The sequence below is a fragment of the Lissotriton helveticus genome, chromosome 5_1 (assembly GCF_964261635.1).
Source record: "Lissotriton helveticus chromosome 5_1, aLisHel1.1, whole genome shotgun sequence".
Lineage (NCBI taxonomy): Eukaryota > Metazoa > Chordata > Amphibia > Caudata > Salamandridae > Lissotriton > Lissotriton helveticus.
In genome coordinates, this window is record NC_136065.1 from 2,115,692,122 (window position 1) to 2,115,711,798 (window position 19,677).

The following is a 19,677-nucleotide window of genomic DNA, read 5'->3' on the forward strand; positions in this document are numbered from 1 at the left end:
GGCTGAAGACGGCTGATAGCCAGAAACCGGTCCTAGGATGCTTGATTCCGGTCCAGAGAAGACATGGCTTGGCAGTTCGGGCTGGACTGTTCCCATGAGGCACAGAGTCAAGACTGATTTGCATATGGCCATGTCTGAACTGGGATGACTTGGTGAGCAAAATAATGATGGATTAAACCCAGATCTGTGGCTGGGGGTGAATGTTTTGCCAATGTGCAACATTCCGTCCACCACCTTGTGTTGTTTTGCTGCTTGCAGCTTCCCCCCTTTCACAGGGGCTGGGAGGGTCGAGAGAAGAGGGTGCACTGGACTCTGTCCTCAGGTAGGGGGCCCAGCGTGCACTACTTTAGCTACCTTTATTTTTTAATAAAAGGGTTGCTGAGATCTCTTATTTTGGGGAGGGGGGTCCATTGGGCGGGGGTATGGTCACACAAAACACATTCAGCCAGATTCATCAAGGGAAAATCGGCTCGCAAAGGGCCAGATTCTGCGAATCTGGCCCTTTGCGAGCGCAATTTTTGCATTTGGGATTCATCATCCCAAATGCAAAAATCGCAAAATGCGAAATCGCTATATTGCGAGGAATTGCATTTAAGGAATCTCTGTTTGAGATTCCTTAAATGCAATTCATGAACCATTTCAGAATTGCGAATTCGCAATTTTTGGCCGCTATTTACCGCGAAGTCTGACTTCGTGGTAAATAGCAAAAACTTAGAAAAATGCACTTTAGTGCATTTTTCTAAGTTGTATGTTACACACACACATGTCCTTTGGACATGTTGTGCACAACATCAGTCTACATTTTCATTTCAGGGGTGCTACAGGGTGTCCTTTGGACACTTCTGGCACCCTTGAAATCGCATCCTTATTTGCGATTAGCAAATTGCTAATCGCAAATAAGGAATAACTCCCCATTCATTCCTAAGTGCCTAATCGCAAATAAGGAAGCTGTAGAAATCGCTATTTTTTTTGCGATTTCTACATGAATCCCGTTTTGCGAGTCTTTAATAGCGATTCCTTAATCGTTATTAAGGACTCGCAAAACGGGACATTGATGAATCTGGCCGATTGTTCTCAAGCCCATCCTGCTGCAGGTGGTGCCAGAAAGGTCAGGACCAAAGGTCACGTGAGTGGCAGCTCTCACCAGAGGTCATATTGGCTGAGACAGGACAACACAGCCAGCACCACAACAGGCACACAACACTTACAGAAACCATGTGATGCTTTGGCAACACACTTCACAAAGCAGGCACACTTGAACCTTACTGCCACTTAAAGGCAAACCCTGTGATGCTTCAGCAACACACATCACTGACAAAGCAGGCAAACATGAACCTTACTGTCACTTGAAGGCAAACTCCAGACACCAATCACCTTCTCGCAGCCATAACAGACGACCTCAAATCCACAGCCTAAACTGTGCTCTTTCAACCCTCTGCCTGAAAATGAATGTCTTGAACTGATCAAAGGCACACACCCGCCAGGTTCCCTGAGATCCCGCAAACATCTCCAGATCCATTCTCCTCAAACCCCCTGCTGCCACTCCAGTGAGACAGATCAATAATTCTCTCCATCAATAGGTGGCCTCCCCTGCGAACTGAACCATTAAACCTACACTACAGAAAGAGGTACTCCACCAGGACAAACCAGACAAAGCCAGAACAACAACAAAAGAACTCCTCATAGGTAAAGTAACTGAAAAGGCCTCCGTCGCCCAGATCTCAACATCTGATGACCAGCACAGCCGGCTATCAGACAGAGAGAAGGGTTCCAGACCCGGGCGACCACAGAATCTGCACTACCTCCATCTTTGACTAGCCCAGCAACCCAGCGGCTGGAGACCCTCACAGGGGATAAGCCGCGCTATACAAGCACTGATTGATGTATTGGTCTAGGATGACCTCAAGCGATCTTTCGGCACCATTAGAGTGACTGCTCTAATTGTAATAAACTGATCATCAGCTTTCGATAAAGTCAATCAGCAAATCCTAGTCCAATGACCACAGTTCAATGATTTTGCCTTGAAAAAGTTTGAATACGGATTTGTACAGACGAAACACGTGTTGACTTTAATAACTGCTGGGAATCTCCTTTAGATGAATACATTCGCAGTTCCAATGGAGGTGATTCGTGATGATCCTTGAAAATCAATACATGACTTGAATTGAATATACTCGCCTGTGGACTAAAGAATATTAGCACTGATTGTCAAAACATATATATATCCTATGGATGCAATTTTTAATTTATTGTGACTAAGAAGGGTGTGCTACAACTGTGTTTTCAGAAATGTCATTGAAGCTGTCGCTTGAATCCCAAAGCACGAAAGCGACAAGAGGCACTTCCGAAACAATTCAAATTCCTTCATGTACCATCCTCCCAGCAGGCCTTTCACTCAGGATGCAGGTTTCTTCGGCCCTAGTGATAGCTGCAAATGAACTCTATATTGGATTCCTTCGAAAACTCATTTGCCACCAGCCAAGAGTCCAGAATGTCGCAGCGAGACAACTCCTTACCCTAAACCGAAGGGGCCACGTGGTTCGAGCTCTCACAGATCGTCACAGGGCGCCAGCGGCAAGAGGAATATTATTTAAATGTTATGTTATGTTATGTTATAGAGGGTTTTGTAGCGCGCTCAAATACTCAAGAGTGTCCTGGCGCACATCAGGCGTCCTATGGGATTGGGCAAACATTCCTACAGTCCAAACCCAAGGCACACACCCAAGGGAGGAACCTTCGATCAAGGATGGCTCCGACCCTGATAATGCCCCGGAGAGATGCCTCTTCACATTGCTTTGTGTGGATGATGTAGGCGAGGTTGCCTGGGTCCCATGGCAATCAAGCGGGCCTAGAAGATTTCCAAAACTTGCCCCGAGCTATTACAGAATCTGAGTCCTGGAGAATGGCGAGAGGGCCCTTCCATACATGGACCTTGCTGGGGGCATTACCGGTCTCACGGAGGAGCCCCACAAGAAGTGAACATAGCAGGTAACTGATTGGCGAAGAGGAGAATAAACACGGGTCCGTTGCTCTGCTCGGGTGCCAGGCACTGACCAGTGCCAGCTTCTCCACTGCAGGGTGGGCGACAAGGCAACAACGTGCCAGGGCCAGGATTTTAGATTGCAGAAACCCTGCTTGGGTTGGAAACAAACCTGATTCAACCCCCCTGCTAGGACGATGTAGACCGCTTGAAGACAGAGGTTCTCGGTGCTGGAGGCATCACAGGAGAGCGCCTGCTTTGTGGAGGCACAAGGGGCGCATCACAGGAGAGCGCCCGCTTTGTGGAGGCATCAGGGGTGCACCACAGGAGAGCGCCCGCTTTGTGGAGTCATCAGGTGTGCATCACAGGAGAGCGCCCTCTTTGTGGTGGCATCAGGGGCGCATCACAGGAGAGCGCCCGCTTTGTGGAGGCACAAGGGGCGCATCACAGGAGAGCGCCCGCTTTGTGGAGGCATCAGGGGTGCATCACAAGAGAGCGTCCGCTCTGTGAAGCCATCAGGGGCGCCTCACAGGAGAGCGCCCGCTTTGTGGGGCATCAGGGGCGCATCACAGGCGAGCACTGCTTTGTGGAGGCATCAGGGGCTCATCACAGAGCGCCCGCTTTTTGGAGGCACCAGGGGTGCCTCACAGGAGAGCGCCCGCTTTGTGGAGGCATCAGGGGTGCATCACAGGCGAGCACTGCTTTGTGGAGGCATCAGGGGCTCATCACAGAGCGCCCGCTTTTTGGAGGCACCAGGGGTGCCTCACAGGAGAGCGCCCGCTTTGTGGAGGCATCAGGGGTGCATCACAGGAGAGCACCCGCTTTGTGGAGCCACCATGGGCGCATCACAGGAGTGCACTCACTTTGTGGAGGCATCAGGGGCGCACCACAGGAGAGCGCCCGCTTTGTGGAGTCATCAGGTGTGCATCACAGGAGAGCGCCCTCTTTGTGGTGGCATCAGGGGCGCATCACAGGAGAGCCCCCGCTTTGTGGAGGCATCAGGGGCGCATCACAGGAGAGCGCCCGCTTTGTGGAGGCATCAGGGGCGCATCACAGGAGAGCGCCCGCTTTGTGGAGGCACCAGGGGAGCATCACAGTAGTGTGCCCGCTTTGTGGAGGCATTGGGGGCACATCACAGGAGAGCACCCGCTTTGTGGATGCATCAGGGGCGCATCACAGGAGAGCGCCCACTTTGTGGAGGCATCAGGGGTGCATCACAGGAGAGTGCCCGCTTTGTGGAGGCATCAGGGGCGCATCACAGGAGAGCGCCCACTTTGTGGAGGCATCAGGGGTGCATCACAGGAGAGCGCTCGCTTTGTGAAGCCATCGGGGGCGCATCACAGGACAGCGCCCTCTTTTTGGAGGCATCAGGGGCGCATTAGAGGAGAGTGCCCACTTTGTGGAAGCATTGGGGGTGCATCACAGGAGAGCGCCCGCTTTGTGGAGGCATCGGGGTCGAATCACAGGAGAGCGCCCGCTTTATGGAGGCACCAGGGGCGCATCACAGGAGTGCGCACGCTTTGTGGAGGTATCAGGGGTGCATCACAGGTGAGCGCTCGCCTTGTGAAGGCATCAGGGGCACATCACAGGAGAGCGCTCGCCTTGTGGAGGTATCCGGGGCTCATCATAGAGCGCCCGCTTTGTGGAGCCACCAGGGTGCATCACAGGAGAGTGTCCGCTTTGTTTAGGCATCAGGGGCGCATCACAGGAGAGCGCCCGCTTTGTGGAGGCATCGGGGGCGCATCACAGGAGAGTGCTCGCCTTGTGGAGGCATTCGGGGCTCATCATAGAGCGCCCGCTTTGTGGAGCCACCAGGGGCGCATCACAGGAGAGCGCCCACTTTGTGGAGGCACCAGGGGCGCATCACAGGACAGCGTCCGCTTTGTGGAGGCACCAGGGGCGCATCACAGGAGAGCGCCCGCTTTGTGGAGCCATCAGGGGTGCATCACAGGAGAGCACCCACTTTTGAAGGCATCAGGGGCGCATCACAGGAGAGCGCCCGCTTTGTGGAGGCATCAGGGGCGCATCACAGGAGAGCGCCCGCTTCGTGGAGGCACCAGGGGCTCATCACAGGAGAGCACCCCCTTTGTGGAGGCATCAGGGGCGCATCACAGGAGAGCGCCCGCTTTGTGGAGGCATCAAAGGCGCATCACAGGAGAGCGCCCGCTTTGTGGAGGCATCAGGGGTGCATCACAGGAGAGCGCCGGCTTTGTGGAGGCATCAAAGGCGCATCACAGGAGAGCGCCCGCTTTGTGGAGGCATCAGGGGCGCATCACAGGAGAGCGCCTGCTTTTAGAGGCACCACGGGCGCATCACAGGAGAGCGCCCGCTTTGTGGAGGCATCAGGGGCGCATCACAGGAGAGCACCCACTTCGTGGAGGCATCAGGGGCGCATCACAGGAGAGCGCCCGCTCTGTGGAGGCATCAGGGGCGCATCACAGGAGAGCCCCCGCTTTGTGGGGCATCAGGGGCGCATCACAGGTGAGCGCTCGCCTTGTGAAGGCATCAGGGGCGCATCACAGGCGAGCACTGCTTTGTGGAGGCATCAGGGGCTCATCACAGAGCGCCCGCTTTTTGGAGGCACCAGGGGTGCCTCACAGGAGAGCGCCCGCTTTGTGGAGGCATCAGGGGTGCATCACAGGAGAGCACCCGCTTTGTGGAGCCACCATGGGCGCATCACAGGAGTGCACTCACTTTGTAGAGGCATCAGGGGTGCACCACAGGAGAGCGCCCGCTTTGTGGAGTCATCAGGGGTGCATCACAGGAGAGCGCCCTCTTTGTGGTGGCATCAGGGGCGCATCACAGGAGAGCGCCCGCTTTGTGGAGGCATCAGGGGCGCATCACAGGAGAGCGCCCGCTTTGTGGAGGCATCAGGGGCGCATCACAGGAGAGCGCCCGCTTTGTGGAGGCATCAGGGGCTCATCACAGAGCGCCCGCTTTTTGGAGGCACCAGGGGTGCCTCACAGGAGAGCGCCCGCTTTGTGGAGGCATCAGGGGTGCATCACAGGAGAGCACCCGCTTTGTGGAGCCACCATGGGCGCATCACAGGAGTGCACTCACTTTGTGGTGGCATCAGGGGCGCATCACAGGAGAGCGCCCGCTTTGTGGAGGCATCAGGGGCGCATCACAGGAGAGCGCCCGCTTTGTGGAGGCATCAGGGGCGCATCACAGGAGAGCGCCCGCTTTGTGGAGGCATCAGGGGCGCATCACAGGAGAGCGCCCTCTTTGTGAAGGCATCAGGGGCGCATCACAGGAGAGCACCCGCTTTGTGGAGGCATCATGGGCGCATCAGAGGAGAGCGCCCTCTTTGTGGTGGCATCAGGGGCGCATCACAGGAGAGCGCCCGCTTTGTGGAGGCATCAGGGGCGCATCACAGGAGAGCGCCCGCTTTGTGGAAGCATCAGGGGTGCATCACAGGAGAGCGCTCGCTTTGTGAAGGCATCAGGGGTGCATCACAGGAGAGCGCCCGCTTTGTGGAGGCATCAGGGGCGCATCACAGGAGAGCGCCCGCTTTGTGGAGGCATCGGGGGTGCATCACAGGAGAGTGCCTGCTATGTGGAGGCATCAGGGGTGCATCACAGGAGAGCGCACGCTTTGTAGAGGCAGCAGGGGTGCATCACAGGAGAGCGCCCGCACCAGGGGCACATCACAGGAGTGCACCCGCTTTGTGGAGCCACCAGGGGCGCATCACAGGAGAGCGCCCGCTCCAATGGTGCATCTCAGGAGAGCGCCCGCTTTGTGGAGGCATGAGGGGCGCATCACAGGAGAGCGCCCGATTTGTGGAGGCACCAGGGGCGCATCACAGGAGAGCGCCCGCTTTGTAGAGGCAGCAGGAGTGCATCACAGGAGTGCGCCCGCTTGTGGAGCCACCAGGGGCGCATCACAGGAGAGCGCCCGCACCAGGGGCGCATCTCAGGAGAGCGCCCGCTTTGTGGAGGCATCAGGGGTGCATCACAGGAGAGCGCCCGCTTTGCGGAGGCACCAGGGGCACATCACAGGAGAGCACCTACTTTGTGGAGGCACCAGGGGCGCATCACAGGAGAGCGCCCGCACCAGGGGCACATCACAGGAGTGTGCCCGCTTTGTGGAGCCACCAGGGGCGCATCACAGGAGAGCGCCCGCACCAGGGGCGCATCACAGGAGAGTGCCCGCTTTGTGGAGGCACCAGGGGCGCATCACAGGAGAGCGCCCGCACCAGGGGCGCATCACAGGAGAGTGCCCGCTTTGTGGAGGCACCAGGGGCGCATCACAGGAGATCGCCGCTCTGTGGAGGCACCAGGGGCGCATCACAGGAGAGTGCCCGCTTTGTGGAGGCACCAGGGGCGCATCACAGGAGAGCGCCCGCACCAGGGGCGCATCACAGGAGAGTGCCCGCTTTGTGGAGGCACCAGGGGCGCATCACAGGAGAGCGCCGCTCTGTGGAGGCACCAGGGGCGCATCACAGGAGAGCGCCCGCTTTGTGGAGGCACCAGGGGTGCATCACAGGAGAGCGCCCGCACCAGGGGCGCATCACAGGAGAGTGCCCGCTTTGTGGAGGCAAAAGGGGCGCATCACAGGAGAGCGCCGCTCTGTGGAGGCACCAGGGGCGCATCACAGGAGAGCGCCCGCTTTGTGGAGGCACCAGGGGTGCATCACAGGAGAGCGCCGCTCTGTGGAGGCACCAGGGGCGCATCACAGGAGAGCGCCCACTCTGTGGAGGCATTAGCGGCGCATCACAGGAGAGCACCCGCTTTGTGGAGGCACCTGAGGCGCATCACAGGAGAGCACCCGCTTTGTGGAGGCACCTGAGGCGCATCACTGGAGAGCGCCTGCTTTGTGGAGGCACCAGCTCAACCGCCTGGCACTGATGTACAAACAGGATGTCTGGCATCACACGCAAAGGTGTGCGCATCATGTCTAGTAAAGTGCACCCACAAAATATTATGCCTATACAAAGTTTAAAAATGTCTATATGGACAGACACCAATAGACTACAAGGAGGACTAAATATATTAAGCAAAGACTCAAAAACATTTTTGAAGATCAATTTGAATAAAAGTAAAGAGATGATATTTACAAAAAATACATAAACATGATGCAATTCAAGTGGCCAATTGGGTGTATGCAGTTGGAAAGAGCAAAGAGCAAAGACCTATGAACTTTTGGGAGTGACTATTGTCAAAACATCTTCAACTTGGCCCAGATCCCTCAATGCCAAAGAAAGGCAACCGCCTCTGGAGCAGAACTTTCTTCTGTATCCGCTCAAAGTGCAGGAGGCCGCATTTCCCAAGCTTTGCTAAATGGGCTAAATGTGCACCACGTGCTAAGATTAAAGACCTGAAACAAATGGGGGAAATTAGTTCAAAATTCATCTGTTCAGCTCATAAATCTCTCTCTTTCCAGAGGATGCGGATTGAAGAAAGGTGGGTTTCTGTAAATGCCAAACTCTTTGGGGCAGCCCCGGGGTCAACCCACTGGATTTATCCTGCAACTACTAACTCCTTGTGAGAGTTGACACAGAGAGGAATTATCACCAACACCATAGGGAGTTACACTTTCTAAAATAATATAACATTGGTATAATTTGAATATCACAAATGAAGCTGAGTTAGTGCTTAAGGTAGCGGTGAAGAATGTTGGTTTGCGCAAGGTAAAAAAATATTGCATTTCTATCTATGCATTTAATAAAATCTGTACGCAAAACCAACCATAAATGGACAAATTACAAATTAAATGCATTTCATATGAACTTGTGGTCAAATGGCCTCCCCTTAAGACCTTGTGGAGTTGTCTAGGAAGATTTCAGTTATAAGGAGCACAGATGTCTGCTGTGTGAGGTAAGGTGTAACTGCAAGAAATGATTGCCGAAATGCTGAATGATTCAGACATTCACCCCCCGTCAAGAGATCTGGGTTAAATTCATCGCTCTTTTGCCCACTACGCCACCCCAGTTTGGACCCACCCATATGCAAATCAGTCTTGACACTGTGCCTCATGGGAACACTCCAAATCGAACTGCCAAGCCAGGTCCTCCCTGGACCGGAAACAAGCTTCCTGGGACCGGTTTCAGGCTTTCACCCCTCATCAGCCAGGCTAGCTTGAATCCACTGGCACAGGGAGCAAGGGACCCACGTCTGGGCAAACCCATCCCACTTAGGGCGAAAGGAGTAACTGCCACAAATGATGGCCGGAAGGCTGAATGATTTAAACATTCTCCCCCAGTCAAGAGATCTGGGTTAAATCCATGGTTCTTTTGCCCACTACGCCATCCCAGTTTGGACCCAGCCATATGTGAATCAGTATTGACCCTGTGCCTCATGGGAACACTCCAAACCGAACTGCCAAGCCAGGTCCTCCCTGGACCGGAAACAGGCATCCTGGGACCGGTTTCGGGGTATGTCACCCTTCATCAGCCAGGCTTGTTCGGGTTGGACTGTTCCCATTGGGCACAGGGTCAAGGCTGATTTGTCATTGGCTGGGTCCAAACTGGAATGTCATGGTGAGCAAAACAAATGATGGATTTAGACTCAGATCTTTGTACTGGTGGAATATATGACACTGTTCTACATTCTGTCCATCAATTGTTCTTTTTGCATTTGTCACCCCGAGTGGAACGGGTGTGCCCAGACGAGAGTCCCGTTCTCTCCATGCTACTGGAGTAAAGCTAACCTGGCTGATGAAGAGTGAAACCCCGAAACTAGTCCCAGGATGCTTGTTTCCAGTCCAGGGAGGGCCTTGCTTGGCAGTTCAGTCTGGACTGTTCCTATTGGGCACAGGATCAGGACTGATTTGCATATGGCTGGGTCTAAAGTGGAATGGCATGGGGAGCAAAAAAACGATGGATTTAGGCCCAGATCTCTGAACTGGGGTGAATGTATGACATTGTTCTGCATTCTGTCCATCAATTGTTCTTTTTGCGTGTGAGGTAAGGTGGCATAATTTAGGGCATGTGCTGTTCGTATGTTGTGCTGTTAGTATGTCCTACATTAAGAGTTAGCCACCTTGAGACATAAGTTTACAAGGGGTGGGGTACTGAACTCTGCTCACCCCTGAATTAGGTATTGTCCCGGCCACGGTAACAGATAGTTACTGGGAGTATACATATTTTACAAGTTTTATGCAGATTAAAATTTAAGGACGGCCTTCTCTTTGTTATTGAGTTTTACTTTTATTGTCTTGTTACAGTGTGTATAGATATTCTGAATGTTCTATGGAGATACATTCTCACAGATGGATTTCTAATAGTCCCCGTGTTTTATTGTATTTTTTTTATTTCTTTGATTTGTCATCCTTCTCGGGAAGAAATAACTAATTTAAATAAAAATTAAGAAACACAACTTCCCACCCCTTTCCTTCCGAGACATTTTCTGCTCCTAGCTCCACACTGACCACTACCTTTTGGGTGCAGGGGGAGTCTGCTTACTTGGGTTGTATGATGTTACAATGCGATCTTTTAGATCGCGGTACATCACAACGCTTCTTTTACAACGCAAGTCGTTACCACGACTTGCGCTACATGGCACTGGACTTAGGAATAGTATGATTTACTATTCCAACTCCAGCCTACGTACAGAAGGGAAGGTGTTGGAATAGTAAATCACACTATTCCTTAGTCTAAAGCGCCCTCCAGTGCAAGTCGCGGTAACGACTTGCGTTGTAAAAGACGCGTGGTAATGGCAGCGCGGTGTTTTGACCGCGTTGTCATGGATGTTCCCCGCTTACGGTTGTATGAGGTTACAACGTGATCTTTTAGATCGCGGTACATCACAATGCTTCTTTTACATAGGCTGCTAAAAATTAAGGCACGGACCCTTTCCCTGTGAGGCATACAAGGTCTCCTGCCCCTTGGCACCCCCCACCCCCTCCTCCTGAAATTGTGTAGGCGCCTCCTCCCTAGGTGAAAGTTTTGGTCCCCATGGTAACATGTTTTTTGTTTTTCTCACCCACTCACCAGGTGTCCTGCAAGGGACCCATCCCCCCTTTCCATAACCTCTCCTTAGCTCTTCCTGGTCACCCCTGAGCTGACCCATGTCTCAGCCTTTCTTCCAAGCTCTCGAGGTTCAGTGGAACTGGGCCCTTGAATGACCAAATCATACATGACATTTGAGAATATTACTTTATTTCCTTTTATCCAGATCTATAGTGACTTTCAGGAGGCATCTATGAGCAATTCCCAAGATTGGGGAGAGTTGTTGCCGCGGTCCTGAACTTCCTGGGTGATGAGGCCCCACCCCCTCGACCGAACCCCCTTCACGTGCAAGAAGTGTGTGAGTTGCCTGGTGTCAAGCATGTTGTGACACCACTCCCCAGTGCAAGCAGCTTCCCTAAGGCACCTCCTCCAGTTTGATGCACCCAACATCCTATCAAGTAGAAAGGACCCAGGGTTCCAAGCTGGCAACGACCACACATCTTTGTGCAAGTTCTTTCAGTGAGTGAGGGGTTGACGTCTGCACTTTTACCTTTAGCGTCACCAACATCCCCTGGTGCCACCTGTCCTGGGTGCATCTGCCTGGCCACAAGAGTCATCTCCCGCATACTCATGAGCTCTCTCTAAGGTGAGAGGTGCTTTCCTTTCTCCCAACCAAGGCCTGCACCCCTCTCCTCCAAGGTGCTGTTCTATCTGGCCACGTGCCGCTGACATTCTCTTTGGGATTCCTGCTTCCATGTCCAGTCCCGTGGCTTCCACCTCGCCGGATGGTAACCTATGCCCTGAGATGCCGCCTCCCGCTCTGGACAATGCCAGAGAAAATGTAGGATGTGTGCTACTTGCAGGTGGTGTAAGCAGGAGTTTGTATGGTTAACCCAGCAGTGTTTGGCCTATTTCCCAAGTCAATCATGTTAGAATTCCCACAGGTTTTCCTTCCTTTTTTGAGAACTTTAACACCTTCGCTGCGGCGGCAATTCCGCCGCAGCGCTTGGGGGGAGGGAGGGCGTGCGGCGCTCCCATGCTCGTGACGGAACCGCTCCGTCACGAGCCTCAGGCGCGCTGTGCTTGTGATGGAGCGGTTCCGTCACGGCCCCGCCCGCTCAATAGAACGCGCCGCGTAGGCGCGAAATCAGAGCCGCGCAGGCGCGCCGAGCGGGCCGTAACGGAACCGCTCCATCACCAGCACAGCGCGACCGGGGCTGTTGACGGAGCGGTTCCGTCACCAGCATGGAAGAGGTTAACCCAACTCCTATTTCCCAATTGACGTATGGTCAAAACAGTCTCACAAGGCATTGTTACTCGGCTTTGCAAGATGGTGGAACAGATCATTGTGTAAGTGTCTATACCCCAGCTCGACCCAAAGCCCACTCCACCGGATCCCATAGGAAAGAAGCTGACCATATGCCTTCAAGGCACTAGGAGTTTCCACAGGGTCTTAGCTGACAAAGAGGCTGAGACTTCGGTTAATCTCCTTAAGGAATTCCACTGGAGTTGGCCCTATCGCCCAAGGACATGTTGGAATCTCCATTTGGATTTCCCTCTTAAAACAATTAATTCAAACTCTTGTTTCTGATACTTGGAACCAGATGTACAATGCTTTTTTTAGGTAAAAATAGCCTGGTTTGCAGAAGCGGGCCTTTTGCGACCGGAAAAAAAACATTTTCACATATACCAAACCCAATTTTGCAATTTGGTAACCTGTTATCGAATCACAAATTGGGTTTGCGAGTTGGTATTAGGAATAGGCATGTTTATGGCGTCCTTTCCAATTGCTGAATCACAGTGGTATGTGTGAATGTTATGGGACCAAAATGTGGTCACAAAACATTCACATTTTACCGCCAACTCCAAGTTGGTGGTAACCCATTCGCAAAAGGGGCCCCTCCACTCTGTGAATGCAAACCAAAACGTTTTTTCAGATTAGGCAGTAGTCCCACATACCACTGCCGACTCTTAAAAAATGAAACTTAAACATTTAATTTTTCTTTTTGAAGCACACTTTTTCCCATTGAGGAAAAGGGGCTGCATTAAAAAAAACAAAAAAAAAAAACATTGCTTTATTTAAAAGCAAACACAGACATGTTGGTCTGCTGACCCCAGCAGGCCACCATCCCTGTGATTTTTACAATTTCCAGTGGGTCTCAAACCGAGACCTAACTCATGAGTATTAATGAGGTAGGTCTATTTGGGACCCACTGGGAATTGCTAAATGTGTTAAACATACATTGGTACAAAGCTGTTAGCGATTACCTAATAGCGAATTGCAAACATTCGCTACTAGGTATTCGCAAACACAAATCTATGTGCATCTGACCCTAGGTTCCTTATTTCACAATCAGTGAACAGAAACCTGAAGACAGTAGGCACTTGTTTTGCTCTGACACATGGGTTAGAGATCTTTTTCAAGGCTGTTCAAATAAAACATGTCATTTTTGTAGCAAAAGTAGAGATTGTACCCAGGGATGATGATGGGTTGGTGATCATATTGATTTTGGACATGGACTTTGTGGTGCTTCACATTCCTTTCTATAGAAAGCAGAGGCAGCTGTGGTGCTTACAACATGCTATGGAATAGATATTATAGCGGAATCTAACACATGAGTATGGTGAAAGCAGTCATTGCGTTACTACTAAAGCTATATGCACTCCAGCCAACAGAGAGGTAAACTAAGAGGAAGAAACAAGTAGAAAGCACAGAAAGGATCCGTATTCAAACAAACCTTTATTAAATGCATCGATCAGAACCAATGCGAGAGTAGATACTGCTGAAAGTAATAATAGTGCACTCCTGATCCTCGTCATCCCTCGCCGCAGCCACATCACACCCCACTTGAGAGACCTGCACTGGCTCCCCATAAACAAGAGGATAACCTTCAAACTCCTCACCCACTCACACAAGGCATTCCACAACACCGGACCAGCGTACCTCAACAGCCGACTCAGCCTCTATACCCCCACCCGCTAGCTCCGCTCCGCAGACCTCGCCCTCGCCACCGTCCCCCGCATCCGAAGAGTGACCATCGGCAGCAGATCATTCTCCCACCTCGCCGCCAAGACATGAAACACCCTCTCCATCCGCCGGTGGCAAACCGAACACCTTTTAACCTTCAGGAGACTTCCCAAGACCTGGCTCTTCGAACAGTAACAGCTTCACCCCCTAGCGCCTTGAGACCCTCACGGGTATGTACCGCGCTTTATAAATGCTATGATTGATTGATTGACTAATCCACAGCCAGGTTTATAATGTTGCACAGGTGAAGGAAGTTTCTACTCTGAGGCACTGGTCATGTCCACAAGAGGAGAGGTGTCTTTTACCTTCTTTGTTATGTACATGGTGTGATGTCTGGTGAGAAACAAACATTTATCAGTAGGTGACTGTTAGACGGACCGGGAGGGTCGGCCGAGGACAAGGGGAGAGGTCTCCGGGGAGAGCCGTCTCCAGCGAACCGTACAGACGAGTAACTTCCCCCCCCACAGACGGACACCACACAATGATAAAGTTCAACGATACTTTATAGGCAATTCTTTAAGTACGGTAGAATGGTACAAGGAGGTCTGGACTCAGGGGTCCCCTCTATTCTGGTCTCTGTTTGGGAAAAGGGTAGCGGGACAGTCTTGTTACCAAAAAGATGGAAATAGCTCTCAATCCTCGAGCTCGGGGGTGTAGATGAACGGGCCGCGGCGGAGCCAGCAGGGCCCGAGATGGATGAAGGAAGACGACGGTCCGCGGCAGAGCCAGCAGGTCCCGATGAAGGTGGTGGTTACAAACGGTCCGCGGCCACGCCAGCAGGTCCCGACGACGATGAAGGATAGGGTAGTTCCAAAAGCCGCGGCAGCGCCAGCAGGCAGGACGAGGGTGCACAAGACAGAGCTACGGCAGCGCCAGTAGTCCGTCAAGGATGAGTTCTTCTTTGCGTCTCTCGACTCCAAGATACAACTCCCGTCCTGCTCTGGAGCTGCCCCAGTTATAGGGCTGGTGTGCTTTGATGTCCGGACCCTCGCACTTGGAGGTCGGGAGGTCCGGGATGAGGGGGTTCAGACACCCAGCAGGGGGGTGGAGCCAGCGCCCGGGGAGGCGATGGGCGAGCGGCACTTGGCGGGGGAGAGCCATCGACACCTCTTGCTCCCATTGACTGACCAAGTAGCCCGCTCACCTCCTGGGTGGATGTTGGTGCCGGAATGTCTGAGGCCTGGCCAGGCCCAGGGTTGAGGTCGATCGGGGGCCAGGCGGCCTCGTGGTGGAGTGTCCAAGATGGCGCCCAGGATGGGCGCGCAGGCCGGTAGTGGGTCGGCCTATGCGGTCAACAGGTTCGAGTGTAGGGGTCCCTGCGGGGACGGTGGACGTGCAATGGTGGTGTGTGGTACTTGCGTGGCTGGTTCGGGCCTGGTTGGGCCGGGGGAGAGCGGCCCTTCATGTGGCCTGTCCAACATGCGTCCCCCCCAGCTGAAGGCGGGGAGAGTTACCCATTCTCTTGGGGACTCTTCTCGTCGAGGCGGAAGAACCGGGACAGGCCATCTGCGTTGGCGTGATCTGGCCCAGGCCGATGTTCAACTGTGAAGTCCATCCCTTGTAGGGAGATGGACCAGCGTAGTAACTTCGGGTTTTCCCCCCGCATCTGCATCAGCCACTGCAGGGGTCGGTGGTCGGTCTGTACCTGAAAGGGTGTGCCAAAAAGGTAGGGCCGGAGCTTCTTGAGGGCCCATACCACCGCGAAGGCCTCCCTCTCTATGGTGCTCCAGCGTTGTTCCCGTGGTAGGAGTCGCCGGCTGATGAAGGCCACCGGCTGATCACGGCCCTCGGTGTTCACTTGAGACAGGACTGCCCCAATGCCATGGTCGGAGGCATCCGTCTGGACGATGAACTCCCGGCTGTAGTCGGGGGCCTGGAGCACAGGGGCGGAGCACATGGCGGCTTTCAATTGTTCAAATGCAGCTTGACACTCTGGGGTCCAGTTGACTTTCTGGGGCTGATTTTTTGACGTGAGCTCTGTGAGGGGCCTCACGATAGTACCATAGTCTTTCACGAACCTTCGGTAATAGCCCGTGAGGCCCAGGAAGGCTCGTACCTCGGTCTGGGTAATGGGGGGCTGCCAGGACTGGATGGCGGCCATTTTTAGCTGCAGAGGGGCCACCAGGCCGCTTCCCACCTGGTGCCCGAGGTAGGTTACAGACCCTTGCCCAATTTGACATTTGCTGGCCTTGATCGTGAGGCCAGCTTGCTGAAGGGCGTGCAGCACTGCTCGGAGGTGGTGGAGGTGCTCGGACCACTGGTTGCTGTATACAGCGATGTCGTCTAAGTAGGCGGCGCTGAATCCTTCGAGCCCCGCCAGGACCTGATTGACGAGCCGTTGGAATGTTGCTGGGGCATTCTTCATGCCGAAGGGCATGACTGTGAAATGGTAATGGCCATCGGGAGTGGAAAAGGCAGAACGTTCTTGTGCCCGGGGTGTGAGGCCGATTTGCCAGTAGCCCGCCGTCAGGTCGAAGATACTGAGGTAGAGGGCAGCTCCCATGCGGTCGATTAGTTCATCTGCCCGGGGGATGGGATGTGCGTCTGTCCTGGTGACCGCATTCAAGCCCCGGTAGTCGACGCAGAACCGGAGTTCTGGTGTGGTGCCGGGGGCAGCTGCTTTGGGGACCAGTACTACCGGGCTGGCCCAGGGGCTGTCTGAGGGCTCGATGACCCCGAGCGTGAGCATTTTGGCTACTTCCTCCTGGATGCAGGCCCGTACCCGATCTGGCACGCGGTAGGCCCGGTGGCGGATAGGGGGGCTGTCCCCAGTGTCCACATCGTGCGTACACCAGGAAGTGACACCTGGGGTGAGGGAGAACAGGCTGGCGAATTGTGACAGGAGCACTTGGCACTCCTGGTGTTGCTCTCGGGTGAGGGCCTCTGAGAGTCGGACCCCATCTACGGAACCGTCTTTCTCCCGCGTTCGTAGGAGGTCCGGGAGGGGCTCGGAGTCCTCTTCAGCCCCATTGTCTGTGGCCATCAGGAGGCTGAGTTCTGTCCGTACAAAGTGCGGTTTCAGTCTGTTAGCGTGGAGGACCCGGAGGGGGTTCCGGGAAGATTCCAAGTCGATGAGATAGGTAGCCGGACCCTTGCGCTCGACCACTTTGAAGGGCCCTGTCCACTTGTCTTGTAGGGCGCAGGGTTCGGTGGGGGACATCACCCATACCTGTTGCCCAGGTTCGAATTCGATGGAGGAGGCATTCCGGTCATACCACCTTTTCATGTCCTCCTGACTGGCCTCTAGGTTGGCTTTTGCTAGTTCTCGGAATCGCCGGGTCTGGTTGCGGAGTGTTAGGAGGTAGCGGAAAACATCTGGGGGGTTCTTTAGAGGGGGCATCTCCCAGCCTTCCTTAACTAGGCTGAGCGGCCCGCGTACGGGGTGTCCATATAGCAGTTCAAATGGGCTGAAGCCCAGGGACTTCTGGGGAACCTCTCGATATGCGAAGAGGAGGCACGGCAGCAGCACATCCCACTGGCGACGGAGGGGCTCTTCCAACCCCCCGATCATCCCTTTGAGCGTGCGGTTGAACCGCTCAACGAGTCCGTTTCCTTGAGGGTGATAGGGGGTCGTGAACCGGTAGGTAACCCCGCACTGTTGCCAGAGAGATTTCATATATTTCGAAATAAAGTTCGTGCCTCTGTCACTGACGACCTCCCGGGGGAAGCCCACCCGGGAGAAGATCCCCATCAGAGCCCGGCCGACTACCGGGGCTGTCACAGTCCGCAGGGGAACAGCCTCCGGGTAGCGGGTGGCGTGGTCCACTAGCACCAGGATGAATCGATGGCCTTGTTTTGTGCGCGGGTCCAGGGGCCCTACGATATCGATTCCGACCCTCTCGAACGGGGTGGTGACCACGGGAAAAGGTTGCAGGGGGGCTTTCAGTTTGCGGCCGCTCTTCCCACTGGCTTGGCACGTGGGGCAAGATCGGCAATGCTGGTGTACATTGTCCCTCATTTTGGGCCAGAAGAAGTGGGTCACCAGGCGGCTATAGGTTTTGTCTTGACCCAAGTGTCCTGCCAGGGGGACATCGTGGGCCAGGTTTAGCAGAAAGTCTCTAAAACGGAGGGGTACCACTAGGACTCGACTGGCCCCCAGCTCCGCGATTCTTTGCTCACTGTACAGCAGATCATTGTCCCAGTAGACCCAGTGAGTTCCGGAGGTATCCCCTGCGCTTTGGGCTAGCGCTTGCTGGCGGAGTCCCTCGAGGGAGGGACAGGTCTTCTGTTCTTGGCGAAATTGTTCTTGCGTGGGCCCCCCCTCTTGAGGCCACTGGTCGAGGTTAGCGAGGTCTGGAGGTTGAGCTGGTTCGGGGGGGACGTCACGGTCGGTGGTTTCGGCGGGGGCGACCGGAGGCGGTGGCGCCGGCCATTCGAGTTCCTCTGGGCGGGTGTTGGCACGGGCGGTCATGGACCGGGTGGTGACGCACGCCCAGTCCGGGACGCCCAGCATCCCCAGGTGCTCTTTTCGTTCGACTGCTGCCCATGGAGAGCTTTCCAGGTCATTACCCAGGAGGCAGTCTACGGGGGCATCATCTCGGACCGTCACCTTCAACATGCCGGAGACCCCTCCCCATTCGAAGGGGACGCAGGCCATCCGACACAGACTTTCTGAGTTATCGGCTGAACGTACAGGGCAGAGAATGTTTGGTAAGTATTGTTCGGGGGTCACCAGGTGACAGCGGACGGCTGTTACACTGGCCCCAGTGTCACGAAGGGCTTCAGCCCGGCGTCCATTGATGCCCACCCATTGGCTGTACTTCTGGGTATTAGCGGGTAGGGGGACCCGCGGGACCATGTCTCTCCCCCCTAGGCAGGCGAGAGCCATGGCGGCTGGCTCCCATTCTTGGTGTTCCTGTTCATATTCTTCTTGTTCCTCTGAGATCTGTTCCTCCCCCAGAGCAGCAGCGGCTACTTGGCGGGGTCTTGGGCTCTGGTACTGGGGGCAGTTTGGGTCGTTTGCATAGTGTCCGACTCGTTGGCATCGATGGCAGGTAACATTGGCTCGATGTCCCGGTCGCGCTGGGGTGCTGCCCCGGTTGGCCGGGGGGGTGGTGCTGGTAGTGGGGGTGACCGGAGCGTTGCTCCTTCCGCGTCCTTGGCCTCCACCTCCTCGGGGACGGTGCTGACCATTGTTGTTCCTGTTCTGTTCGGAGGACCCATTTCGACTCACTCTGGTGATCTCCCACCGGTCTGCTTCGGCTGCGAGCTGCCGGGGATCCGTTAACTTGCTGTCGAGGAGGTGTTGGCGAAGTTCAATGAAGCAATTGTTCGACAGATGCTCCCATACCATAAGATTGAACAGTTGTTCGTAGGTTGTGACCTTGCTTCCTTTGATCCAGCCCTCGAAGGCTCGGCTAAAGTAATTGACATAGTCCACCCAAGTTGTACCCGGGATGCGGGTGCAGTCTCGGAACCTCTGACGGTACATTTCGGGTGTGAGGCCATAGCGGGTGAGGAGTGCAGCTTTCATATGGTCATAGGAGGTCATCTGGTGGTCCGGGAGTTGCAGCAGGGCGTCGCGGCCCTCATTGAGGAATCTCCCCCACAGACCGGCCCCCCAATCGCTTTTATCGATCCGGTGTGCAGTCATAGCGATTTCATAGGCCTTAAACCATTGCTGGATGTCGTCCTCTCGGAAGTATTCTCGAACGACATCCTTGGGGATGTGTACCTTCTTCTCTGTTGCCCCTGGAGTGTGGGGTGGCTCGGGCACCCCTGTTTCTTTATTCTGTTTGCGTAGGTCGATTTCAGCTAATTTCCGCTCATGTTCATATGCCA